At 39.6% G+C, this 13454-nt stretch overlaps 1 pseudogene; it reads left to right on the forward strand.

The window, feature by feature from the left end:
* Nucleotides 1–816: 816 nt before the first annotated feature.
* On the forward strand, nucleotides 817–9581 carry LOC114506041 (annotated as a pseudogene).
* Nucleotides 9582–13454: the final 3873 nt, after the last annotated feature.

Genomic DNA, 13454 nt, shown 5'->3' on the forward strand with positions numbered 1-13454 from the left:
TAGTGGTCCTCTAAACTTTCTTCAATTGTAAAGAGTTCTCTTTTATCACAATACATGTCCCAGCACCCTGCTTTTTTAAGGCTATTTTCCCTGTGCTTCTTACTTTACTCTCTCTGAACAACTTTATAAAGATGACTCATCACTCATTCTCTCATTCTTGCATTGTATGATTATTCTCAGCCTTTCTTCTGTTTTTGCTGTCAACCTAAAAAAGTATTTAACCATCTTTATCTTAAAGTGGAGTTCTGCCAACAACTATTATACCTCAATACACCAACACTTCTTTTCTGTCCTTCCTTATAGTTGGTGCTGAAAGAATAATCTACTCTTGTTGCTGTAAATTCTTTAATTATCATTCATCCTAAGTTTGGGACTGAGGACTGGGCCACAATTCTCAAAGATTTCTGGTGCTTTGCTAACTGCCTACCTTAATGGCTCAGTCTCATAAGCATCATCTTTAACCTATTTTCTCCTTGAAACTGAGTTTCTGTGAAGACCCACGTCTCTGTTGGAACCCTTATTTCTCTGATGTCTTTGGTCACTAACTTGCTTTAGTCTGTCCCACAATTGCATGAATAGCAGGCAGAGTCCTGGTTTCAATCCAGATAAGTCTTAGCATGAGTGAAAAGTTGGTGAGCAGGAATGTTTAGCAGGGAAGATAATCTGGATGAGAACATGATAAGATTTCTTAAGATAAAGATGCCAAACTAAAGGAATGGCAGAAAAAAATGTAGGAACTGTCTCCACAAGTAACTTTAGTGAAACAAGATATGAGTAAGAAACAGAAAGGGGGGTTCCTTCATTACTTTTGTGAAAATGGCCAAAGTTGTGGGAATAAGAGCCAATGGTTTTGCTGGTAGTAGAGAAAATAGAAGCTTTGTGGAGAATGAGCATCAGCAAGAGGAAGACGAAGAGCTTTTTCAGGTACACATGAAATACCTTGTGATATGAAAAATACCCGAAATTCTAGAGTGTGAGGCTGGGATACTGAGCTCCAAATGCTGAGTTACTGAAAAACCCTCAGGCACTCATACACAGTGAACTTGAGAAAACCAGGGTGCTATTAGGACCCTCACCATCCTAACCTTGGCAATCCATATATTCTTCCTTGGTGAACTGGTTAGGTGATATCACCCTCTGCCATAGCTTAACCAATTAATGACAGGCTGGTGGTGGGAAATAATGAACATGACTGGCCATGCCTAGCTTTGAGCACCATCTCAAAAGTAATTGCTGATGGATGACGACAAACCCGAGGTATCCCACCCTATAACCTAATTTTGCTTTGTTTCCTTTTCTGTTGCTAAAAGCTTTCAGGGGCCAGGCATCTCAACATCACTGTTTGTTTCTTCTTTTACTCTCACTCTCAAATTAGCAGGTCAGAAAGCTCTCTCTAGAGTACTTGTTTATATTTCCCTAACATCTCCTCTGATCAGTATTCATGCTTCTAATGGTCTCATTTAGACCTGGTTTATTTTTATTAATATTTCCTTAATGTATTTTTGCCTCTATTTTTGGACTTTTAAAATATTAACTGTTTTTAATTAAAAATACACTCAAAAGATAAAAAAGAGATTACAAAGAAAAATTCAATAAAAAACGAAATCTCTTCTCCAAAGATCCTCTCGTCTTCTCACAGGAAATCACCATTAACTCTTTGTGATTACTCTTTCCAGGTTGTTATTCCGGTAGACATGCAGATACAGGCACAGGCATAGCTCCTTATTGCATGCCATTCCTTTGTAAACCTTGGAGATGGCTCCATATCAACATAAGAGAGCCCTGCCTCCCTCTTTGTCATGATTGCACTGCATTCCAGTGTTTGGATGCTTGAAGATTTGTTTCACTTGTCTTTTTTTGATACACACCTAAATGTATTTTCATTGTTTGGAACTAGTAACAATGTTGCAATATTTCCATGGTATATGAATTTTACAATTAAAAAATGTTTCATATCTCTGTGGCACTTTATATTTTCACTAACAATGTATGAGGGAAACTTTTCCCCACAACACTGCCAGCAAAAGGGAGTATTAATCACTTTAACAAAAGTAGCAAGTGATTTTTTTTTACTGTCAGAAAATTTGTCTTTTTCTCATAATTAGTGAATTTGGGCATGTTTTCTTTGTTTTTCTTCCATTTTTAAAATTGTATTGTTGCTCAAGTACAGTTGTCTGCATATTCCTCCCACAATTGCTCTCCACCCCAACCATCCCCACCTCCCTTCCCTGATTCCCCCCATCCTTGGTTTTGTTCATGGGTCCTTTACAGTTGTTCCTGAAAATATGCATTGTCCATTTGGATTTGTTTCCCTTTAAATGATCTGCTTTACTCCTTTTCCCATTTTTCCTGCATTTTCTTTCTCTGGACCATTTGAAAATTCTCATTTTATAAAATGGATGTTAGCCCTTTATCTCAATTGGTATTTTTATGGCATTTTCCCCATGCTTTTAAAAATTTTCCATAACACACAACCATCATTTCTTTTAAACATTCTGTTTCATTGTGGTTAAATGGCTTCTGTCAAACATAAAATATCCATGTATCCTCCCAGATTTTCTCATAAGAATGTAATTATCCATTGTTTACATTCAAGCCTTTGATCAGACTGGATTTTAATTTTGTGTAAATGTTAACAGATGCCCAATTTTATCTTCTTCCAGAGAACTAACAGCTATACCAGTGCTATTTATTAATGATCTAATGCTTTCCTGATGAATTACATTTTGTCACATATTAAATATTCATACACAGACTGGTGGTTGGATTCTTCATAGGGTCCTTCTAATCTACCATTGACGTGGTGATTGATTAAATAGCTCTTAGTATCTAAAAATTGACAAAACATAGCACACTCACTGTTATTTTTAAATATATGATTCTTAACTACCCTTAAATGTAGGTTATTCTGTATAAATTATACAGTCATTTATGGAATTCAGATAGAATACTTCACTCAAATACCAATTAGAATGATAGTATTTACACATTATTTTGGTGAGCATGCAATATTACTGTGATATTAAATCTTCTTATGCTGTGTCTCTCCATTAGCTTCATTGTTATTTTATATCTTATAATAAAAATATGGATATAGGTTTTGCATCTTGTATCAGTTATATAGGGTCTAGTTGTTTCTTGATAAACATATTTCTAACTAATTTATACATTTGCCTTCTTTGTAGGTAAAACACTATTTCTACTTTATTTCTAATTACTTATTGATAGAGTAGAAAAAAAGTAAATGTCTGTATGCGTTCATGTGTCCAACAACTTTACCAAGTTCTTTTATTTTTTGAAGTAGATTTTTTAAATTTTCACTACATATTCATATTATTAACAAAGAAACAATACATAAATCTCTCCTTTTTTGATGCTTGTACTATAGCAGCTTTGCTTTAATCCATCTTATACAATCAAATTCATTTGAAGAAATTTCAGTCTATGAGATAAAATAAAATCTTTTAAAATCATACCACATGATCTCACCTATAAGTGGAATCTAATCAACAAAACAAACAAAAAAGCAAAATATAACCAGAGACATTGAAATAAAGAACAAACTGACAATAACCAGAAGAGAGGGTGGATAACAGGGGAAAGAAGGGGAAAGGTTGTCAAGAAACATGTATAAAGGACCCATGAACAAAGACAGGGAGGGGAAGGATTGAATGTGGGAGGTGGAGGTGAGTATGGCAGGGGAGAGTAATGGGAGGGAAATTGGGACAACTGTAATTGAACAATAAAAAAATAAAATCATAGCTCTTAAAGCAACATTGGGTCTAGTTGTATCATCTGTTATGATTTAGATTCTTCCTAAAGCAGACCCAGGGACAAGGAGATGGTTTCAAATTGCTTATTTGAAAGATGTTAGAAAACTGGTTGTGGAGTGGGGATGAGAGAAAGGGACAGGAAAAAGGCCAATAATAGTTGAATATTTAAGCCAGACATCATGATGGGCACCTGGGGCTTCACCTTTTTGGGAACCTGAGGGAGCCAGAGCAGGACATCTGCCCCAGCACTGTCCTCCAAGAAGGATGGAGGCACTGGGGTATTTATACACCAACTTTGTCAGCAGAATGTTTGGAGACTGCTCCTAGGAGGATAAATGCAGACGTTCTGAAAAATTCAGAGAAGGGGAACTTATGCAGTAGGCAATGCAAGAGCACAATTTTGTGCTTTGTGACTGTCAACAACCTGAATACTCTCACTTGTGCTATTTAAAGAGACATGAGTCCAAGTAAAATTCTTAGATAGAATAGTGGGAAAGACCAACATTTATTTTTAAGCTTTTTAGATTAATAAAATTATAGAAAGAAAAATCTTTATTCAATTCATTTCTAAAAGATGGGCTATGCAACGAACAATTTAACAGTCTAATTCAGAAGTCTGTTGGTGAGGCTTTTGTGAAAGTAGTACAATGATACTAAGTTTGAGAGTGCTGATATTATATGCTTATGTACTTTCTTCCAAGTGACGCCAAGCTGCTGCTCAAATGGGAGAACCTCTTAGATTCAGAGAAATATATCTCACACAAAGTTGTATCATATTTAGGTATAGTATCCTGAATCACTACTACCACCTCTGCAAAGGAAGAAGAATGGACAGACCTTTCAGCAGCTGTGGGGAACTTCTCTTGAGAAGAAAAGGCAGTGATCACAAAAATCACCCTCAGGAGCAGGACTTTAGTGACTTTATAGAACCTGCTTAAAATTAAGTGCAAAGAAACTCTGCTGCTTCAGTTTGTTTCTCTCTAAAAAGCATTGTGTTCACTGGAGCTCCCAATATAAAGACATACTTTCCAAAACTGATAAAAGAAAATAATTATGGAAACTATCAGATAAACGATAACCGATGAGTAACATAGCAGTGCCAACGCAGGCTGTTTTTTCTAATTTCTAGTTGCTAAGGGAGAGGCACTGGGAAAGTGCCCATATGTTCTTGCCAAGGAGGTCTGCTAGCAAAGTAAAGGTGCAGCCTTTTAAATAAGGGGCTTTTTGAGTCTCATGTTAGACAGCCAGCCAGCACTGAGTAGATATGCTCCTCAAAGGGAGTGTTGGCTTATTTACCAGGGTGGTCCTTGCTAAGCCATCAAAAATTACATAAGCACCCACATAGCAATAAAGCTTGGATGCAAAGCAGAGGTGCAGTTGGATGAATATTTCCAACTCTTCTGGTGCACAGTTAACTCATCCATCTCCTGGCCTACTGTTCATTCTCTCTGAGGGTATTTTCAAATTACAAACAGAATTAATTACTTCATGACAATGCAAACTTCTCAGCATGTCCTGACAACTTTATTTCAAATTTAAAGTTTCTTTTGATCAATAAAAAAAAAAATCCTGGAGAGGAGCAGGTTGGGTACAGACCAAGAGAATCAAAACATACAAGTGGGTTCCAGAAAACTCTTGTAGGAATTGTACTTTTACCCTTTGGTCATGAAATGGCTGTTGCATAAAAATATCATAAGTTTGTCCAGAAGAGTATATACTACTGAACAGTTTTATAAGTGGGAATAATGGAAGCCCTAGAATTTGCACTAAGAGTTCTGGGTGTGGCTATATGGGTGAAAAAGGGAAAGAGGTTGAGGGTTATCCTGAAGCTGCTGCTTGCTGAGTAGACATGTTATTTCAATACTGATGTGCTGATATGGGTTCATGTGGACCAGAATTAATGGACACTCAATGTAGTTAAAGATCTCCCAGACCCTGCCTTGAGACTCTGGGTCATTGACAACAGAAGCTGCGTAAGGGGTGGGAAGGAGTGGCAAAGCTTTTGTATCACCTTGGAACTCTTGTATGTAAATGAGATCCTCTCCGTGCTGCCCATGATAATAGATGCCATAAGAGTTCCTAATCAGTATATGGGGGAAGGAGAAAAATGGTCCCTTAGCTACTGGAAATGGGGAAATAGCTATGCTTTACACACAGATCAACCTTCACTTTGTCTCTTCTTGGAAACCCATATTCATTCAGGACTCAGGTAAAAGACATCCTTTCTGTGAAGATTCTCTGTCTCCCACAGAAAGTCTGTGCCTCTGTACATTATGTGAACTTTAATGTCAACTTCAAAGATTTATTTATTTATTTATTTATTTTAGATTTTATTTTTAGAGAGAGGGAAATAGAAGGTAAAAGAGAGGGAGAGAAGCATTGATGTGTGAGAGAAACATCGATCGATTGCCCCTCACATGCAATCCCTCCATGCCCTATCTGGGACTGAACCCACAACCCAGGCATGTGCCCTGACCAGGAATTGAACCAACAACCCTTCACTATGCAGGATGATACCCCACCAACTGAGCCACACAAGTCAGGTGTCCTGTAAAGATTGATTGACCCCTGATTTAAGTCCTCCTTCATCTGCAATGAGAGCTTTTATGGACATGGACTATAACTTGTATCTTTGTACAATGCTTGAAATTAGTAGAAGATTAATATAGCAACAGAAGGTAGAGGTCAGTCCCTAAAGATAAGGTTCTGCAAGTGTTCAGTGTTTATGCAGCAAGGATCTACATTATGGAATACTGGGACCAGTTATTGCATTGCAAATCAATTTCAACACCCCTAGCTCTCTTCCATGACACATGAACTTCTCAACCTCTTTCTACACCACACTCTTTCTGTGTTTCTCACCTGAATCCCCAAATAGAGCTCATATTCCAAGTGTTACCTATTATATGAGTTATAATGCTATGCTCAGCTTCAGTTTCAAGAGCCACAAAATCTAAGTACACCTTCCCCACTGATTTTATTCTATGTGTATTTAATCTTTATTACTTAAACAATCTATACCAGTCTTTAAGAACTGCCTGTTATTTCTAACTGTTGGCTAGAAAAAATGAGAGAGACCCAGAAGTCGTGTACCGGCTCTTGCTTGTGCCCTCAACACACATGAACCCACTGTTTAGATAAGCCCCACACTGAGGTTAAATTATAAGATGAGGGGTTACAGCCCTGGCTGGCTTAGCTCAGTGGATTGAGTGTGGGCTGGGAACCAAAGTGTCCCAGGTTCGATTCCCAGCCAGGGTACATTCCTGGGTTGCAGGCCATAACCCCCAGCAACTGCACATTGATGTTTCTCTCTCTCTCTCTATCTCTATCTCCCTCTCTTCCCTCCCTAAAAATAAATAAATAAAATCTTTTAAAAAAAAGAAAAGATGAGGGGTTACAGCCCAAAGAACACATGAGTGGAAACAGAACCATTTAGTTTTCCAGATCTGCATCTACCATTACTTAGCTTTGTTGACCTGGAATAAAAAAAAAAAAAAAACTTAACCTCTGGCTTTAAAATAAGTATAACTGGCTTTAAAGGGAGGAGATTAGAGTGGCCACTTTCCAAAGCAACCTTTTCTGAAATAATTGAACATTAGTTCTTCAAAGGTAAACAAAGTAGCCTAAGTGGGAACAACTTTTGCTTACAGGAATTCCAGAATCATGCTTCACTGGAGCTCCTCAGGAGTTCCAGAATGATCTTCCACACACCCTTTTGCATGAACTTTAACAGTGACCTATACATGCAAAAATAAGAACCTCAGAGAACCCCCCCTCTGCAGTCATAAAATCATATTTAGCATTTGAATAAGTGTACTTATTTGAAATAACCCTGAGATTAACATATACAGTGAAGTGTGATGACATAAAAAGTAAATAATTCTGAAATGGAGCATATCCTTTCTTGGCCAGAGCATTTCCTTTCCTGCCTGTGCCACTGCAGTACCAGTTGAGGCTGCCATGCATTGCGAGCACCACCCACAGCGCCTCCAAGCCCTTCCCTGTCCAACCCACCTGCCTCTCCACTCCTCCTTTCCCCACTGCTCCTAGCCCTCCACAAGCCACCACCCTTGGGGTACAGAAGCTCCCCATTCCTGGCCTGCCAAGGGCTGTAGGGCACCCATCTATAGGTCTAGGCTGAGGTGCTGTGGTGAACATCCTGAGTACTGGGACTATGAAGCTCATGTCCTGAGCTGAGGTAATCTAGGTGATTACCAAATGGTTGGAAAACTTGGTAAGGAAAGTATAGAGAAGTATTTGGAGGCCATTAACATCACCAACAGAGAATGGTTGTAAAAATTCTTAAGCCAGTGAAGAAAAAGAAGATAAAATGAGAGATTAAGAGTCTAGAGAAACTTCATGATGGAATATCATTAAATTGATTGACACTGTGAAGGACCCTTTGGCACAAACATGAGCTTTGATATTGAATATATCAATAATACAGATTTTGAGCAACTCTGCCAGATCTTGACAAACTTTGATGTCCAAGTTTATATGTGTGAACTACTTAAAGTTCTGGATTACTGTCACAGCAAGGGAATCAGGCACAGAGACGTGAGACATCACAACCAGTCATGATAGATCACCAACAGAAAGAGCTGTAACTGATAGGCTGGTGTCTGGCAGAATTCTACCATCCTGCACAGGAGTATAATATCTTTGTGGCCAGAGACATAAAGACATTGTGTCTAAGGGACCAGAGCTCTTGTGGGCTATTAGATGTATGATTTTAGCTTGGATATGTAGAATTTAGGCTGTATGTTAGGGAGCACGATTTTTTGAAAAGAACCCTTCCTTCACAGACAGGACAACTACAACCAGCTTATTGTATTGCTAAAGTTCTGGGAACAGATGAGCTGTATGGGTATCTGAAAAAAAAAATCACACAGACCTAGATCCTCACTTTAATGACATCCTAGGACAACATTTACAGAAGCACTGGGAAAACTTTAGCCATAGTGAGAAGAGACACCTCATCATTCCCAAGGCTCTAGGTCTTTAGACAAACTTTGGTGACACAATGATCAACAGAGACTGACTGACAAAGAGTCCATGGAGCATCCATACTTCTACCCCATGGTGAAAGAGAAGTTCCAGCCCTGTGCAGACAGGGCTGTTCTTTCCAGTGGTCTCATGGCACTGCTGACCTACAAATACTGGAAAGTGACAGGTAATGTGACATTGATGCTCACCAATAAAACCAAACAAACACAAGTCTTGAAAGAAAATATAGTATAATAAGAAATTCTATTCATTCATTCATTCATTCTAAATGCAAAGAAAAATAAAAATCTAGAAATCTGTAAAAAAAAAAACCCTCTCAGTGCTAGTCTACAGGGAGCTGCCACTCTGGCAGCAGTGTGAGGATGCATATAGTTCAGAAATTGAGGGACCTGTCCCTTTGGAATACATGGGAGATGAGAGGCTCAGAGTTGTTGCACAGTTACCTCTATTTGACAGGACAGTATTGTTGATTTATCCTTTTTGGTCCACAAAATCTGAATATATGACTTTCTATCTATTCCTCTGTGGCCTGGGTTTCCCTGGGTAAATGAGATTCAGGCCCAAGTTTTAGTAACACATCAGCAGTCTGTACTGATCCACCAGCCTCATTTACAAAAAGGAGATATTAAAAGAGTTACAATATTCAAAAAAGCAAAAAACAGAAATGGCGCATCTCCTGTGTAACATGCTGCTAAAGAAATGGGTGCTGGGAATGAATCCTTTAAGAGGAGATGCTGAATTTTTTTTGAAGAAGCATGTCAGTGTATAATGTTAAATGGCTTAATTTTCCTAGGGGGCTAAATGTACTTCCTTACATCCTTGATGCTTATGAAATTGTTCTAATTTAAAAGCTCCTTTCTGGATGTAAGCATGGAATCACAACTACTGCAATGCAACCTCAAAGAACAATCATCTGCCTAGGGTGGCTCCACTGAAGCCCTTGTGTGTATCACCTATAGGCATGGTGATTCTGGCCACCCTGGGTCAACTCTGCTCCAGACAGGAAACATCATAGAAGCCTTTGACCAGCTCCCATGACTGGTGGCCTAATTGTTGTGCCTGGTTCTATAAAGGCACAAAGGTGAAAACTACATACTGGCCAGGGGTCTCATACTTGGGATGACCACAGGCAGTCCCACCACCTACCTCCACCCTTGCTGCATTCACATACTATAAGCTGCTCCTGCTGTGGTTAGTGTCTCCTCTTGGTCATGGAGTTGTAACCAGAGGTGAGCATGTCACACCTCCTTCAGGATTTAAACTCAGCCAGTATTTACATGTTACTGTGGCCTGCAATACTCTCTTGGGCCCTGTATTACCTAGGGGGGACCTCTGTGAGTAGGTCTTGTTTCCCAAAGTGGTCAGATCCCGTATCTGCTGCCTGTTGTCCTTTATGAGCTTAACATTTGCCTACCACCACATGGGTTGTTTACCTGCTCAGTGATTTCCTGTAACTAACCATGGGGATTCTACAGGGGCTCCCTGAAACTGGCAGTGTATCATGCAGTGGCATTAGGCCCACGCTGGCTGTAATAGACACTTCTGGTGCTGGATCACAACCCTATGACTCAGCATGCTCCCAGCCCAGCTGTGGTAGACAATTCTCTGTGCCCAGTGTTCTCACACCCCTGCTGCCATACTCTTAGGTTTCTGTATTTTTGTTTTGATTTTTTGCCTGGGTGCTTTTATCTGAAGCCATAGAACCTGTTTATTAATTTTTAAAATTTTATTTAAATTGTTGTTGCAGTACAATTTTCTATCTTTTACTCCCATTCCAACCCACCCACCCAGCCCTCCCCTCCTCCCTCCCATTTCCACCACCCCTAGTTTTTATCCATGTGTTCTCTATACTTGTTCCTATAAACCCTTCCCCTTTTCCCCTGAAATTCCCCTAAAATTTCCTCTCCTCTCCCCTCTGAACACTGTCAGACTGTTCTCTATTTCAGTGTCTTTGGTTATATTTTGCTTAAAGAACAAAACAAAGAAACAAGAACCTGTTTATTGAACGGAGCTTGGCTATCAGTCAATAGAGGGTGTAAAGTGGCAGATAAATTCTCTAGCTCACAGGTGTCAAACACAAAGCCTGCAGGACGAATCTGGCCTTTCACCCTGTGGCAGTAGTGGAGCTCTCATTTAACTGTTAAGGAGTAGTTACATTTATATGGTCCTAAAATTACATTCCGCCCTTTGAAGGCAATGGGAAGCTGATGTGGTCTCCTGTGAAAATGAGTTTGACACCCCTTCCCTTGGATGATCATATCTGTAAGGAATTATGGAAGCAAGCTCCAGTGAGTGGTGAGGGTTGGCAAATGCCTACTCTCTGGTGGGTTTTCCTGCTGAGTCACACTCTCCTGCCCATCACTTCTCTTCCTGGAGCCTCTTCCTTGAATCCCCACCCTAGTTACTCTCATCTCAGATTCTGTTTTGAGGGAGAGAGCAGACTAAATCAATGGGTCACTACAGGTCTTCCACAGTGTCATTCTGAGCTAGAATCAGGCAGTGAATTCAGTTCAACTTGAGTGGCTAGGCTGCAGGAGGTCTGTCCTAGGAGTTCTCAGAACTATGTGTCCACATGCAAGGGATTCAGTCATGAGGAAAAACCTGAGACATAGTGGAAATCAGGGTGCAAAGTAAGGCCCTGTGGTGTCCAGGTCCTTGCTTCTGCCATCAGACACCAGGAGTTTTACTTTCTTCCTCTGAGTTAGTTCAATAGTTAGTGAATCCCTGCTCTTGCCTTGACTAGTTTACAAGCTCCTGGGCACACAACAGTGAGGAAAGCCAGGATACCAGCAACCATCTCCCTTAGACCACTGAATCACAGTTTTTTTGCTTCTCAGATTAGTCTTATCAATTTCTGGAGCTGGCTGGTATGTCCAGGGCACCCAAGGGCCACAGCACTGATTGAGACTCACTACTTCCCCATGTCCTGTGTGTTCGTTCTATCCCCTTCCTGTCTGGTTCCATTGCCTTCTTCTCTTCCTTGTAGTTCTACCTCTGAGGCTCCTAAGTAACCACAATGGCTAGTAGAGGTTTGTGAATGGAATAAGTTTTACATAAGCCAAGGTTGGTGTAAAACAATAATTAACTTTGTAAAGACTTGATTTCTGCCTCTTCCCATTTCTCATGTCCTCTTCCACAGTGATTATCAAGTGTGTTTTATGAAGACTGAGTATAACTTTGAAATTCCCTCTGTTGAGCTCAAGGACTCTTGTTTAGTTACTGACCCCTCTTGCTCACTTTACATTGGTCAAGGCCACTTTGCCCTGGTGCATTTTTCTTCCTCCTCTGTCTTCATGCCCTTTCATTCTTCTCAATCAACTGAATGAAATTCAGCAGTATGAGTTCCATTATTTTATAATAACCATCCATTCTGTATATAAATGTATATACATATGTATACATATATTCAGTAACAGAATCATAAAGTCAGAGATAATTAGCATAAGGAAAAACCCTCAACTTTGTAAATTTCACTTCCTTAGTTTGAGCCAATAAAAGCCAAACAATAAATGATGCTTAAGAGCAAAGCCATAATTGGTAATTACTGTGTGACTCTACAACAGATGTAATTTCTCAGGACACATGCTCACATATGCTTTCTTAATACCCAGGCCTAGGTATTGTAAGAGGGAATAGCTCTGAATTCAGTCTACTTCATCTGCCACACAATAGACAGACCATAGTGCTTAATCTTTAAGTCTTGAACATTCTTCTTTCTGGCACTTATTTCTTACCACTGTTTTATAAAATCTTCTATAAACTGTAAACTATATAGGGCTATTCTCAATACACCTCTGATGACTTTCTCGTCAGTAGTCTTATCTGCTCTGATAGGAGACATGTCAGAGTAATATGGTATCTCCTCTTGATCAATGGCTGGGACCACATCATTCCAGGTTGAAAAGATGAAAGCAATGCAGTTTAAATGCATGTGTCTTTCTTCAGGAACAATATATTGTTCTAAATAAAATGCACAAAATTAATTATCTTAGATAATCTTCAGGATACATTTCTCCATATGCTAACTAATGATAACTAGTTATTCGGAGACCAGAAGTAGTATATCAGACATTACCAGAATGTTTTCATTGAAATAAGTTAATTCTCTTAGTCAAATAAGCTCCCGCTGAGCCAGTTCTGCACTTATGTGCCATGCTGACTCTAATGGAGTCCTCGATTGACATCATATATCTCAATAGTCATCCAAGGACCTACCCAAACTGCCCAGATATCAGTTACAATTCTCTGACTTGTGTTCTGCAAGGAATATGTAGCAGAGGCTGCCAATTCTATGCCGGATGGTTCAGGTCCCCCAGCTAGTGGTTATTTGCAGATGGTTTCCTACATGCTGAGGACCTTCTTCATCTTTCTGTCTGAGGGTATGCCCTGGCTTCAGAAAAGCATTTGACCACAAATAGAGGTCAGTCAGAGATTCTGTGTGTTAACTACCTGAAAGCAGCTTTCAGCTGATTATGGACAGGAGATAGTGGATCAACACTGCAGCTTCCTCACTTCTCAGAAGGGCAAATTTGAGGATGTTCCATACATTTTCAAGGGGTCTCTGATAAAGTTTAGCCCCAGCTTCCCACAGAAATACCCATTTAGGATTTCATTCTTCACTGCCCACTGTCCCTTCCCAGGTTCTTTCCCTTACTCCTCTAAAGACGTCTTCTG

This window comes from Phyllostomus discolor, chromosome 9, assembly GCF_004126475.2.
Source record: "Phyllostomus discolor isolate MPI-MPIP mPhyDis1 chromosome 9, mPhyDis1.pri.v3, whole genome shotgun sequence".
Classification (NCBI taxonomy): domain Eukaryota; kingdom Metazoa; phylum Chordata; class Mammalia; order Chiroptera; family Phyllostomidae; genus Phyllostomus; species Phyllostomus discolor.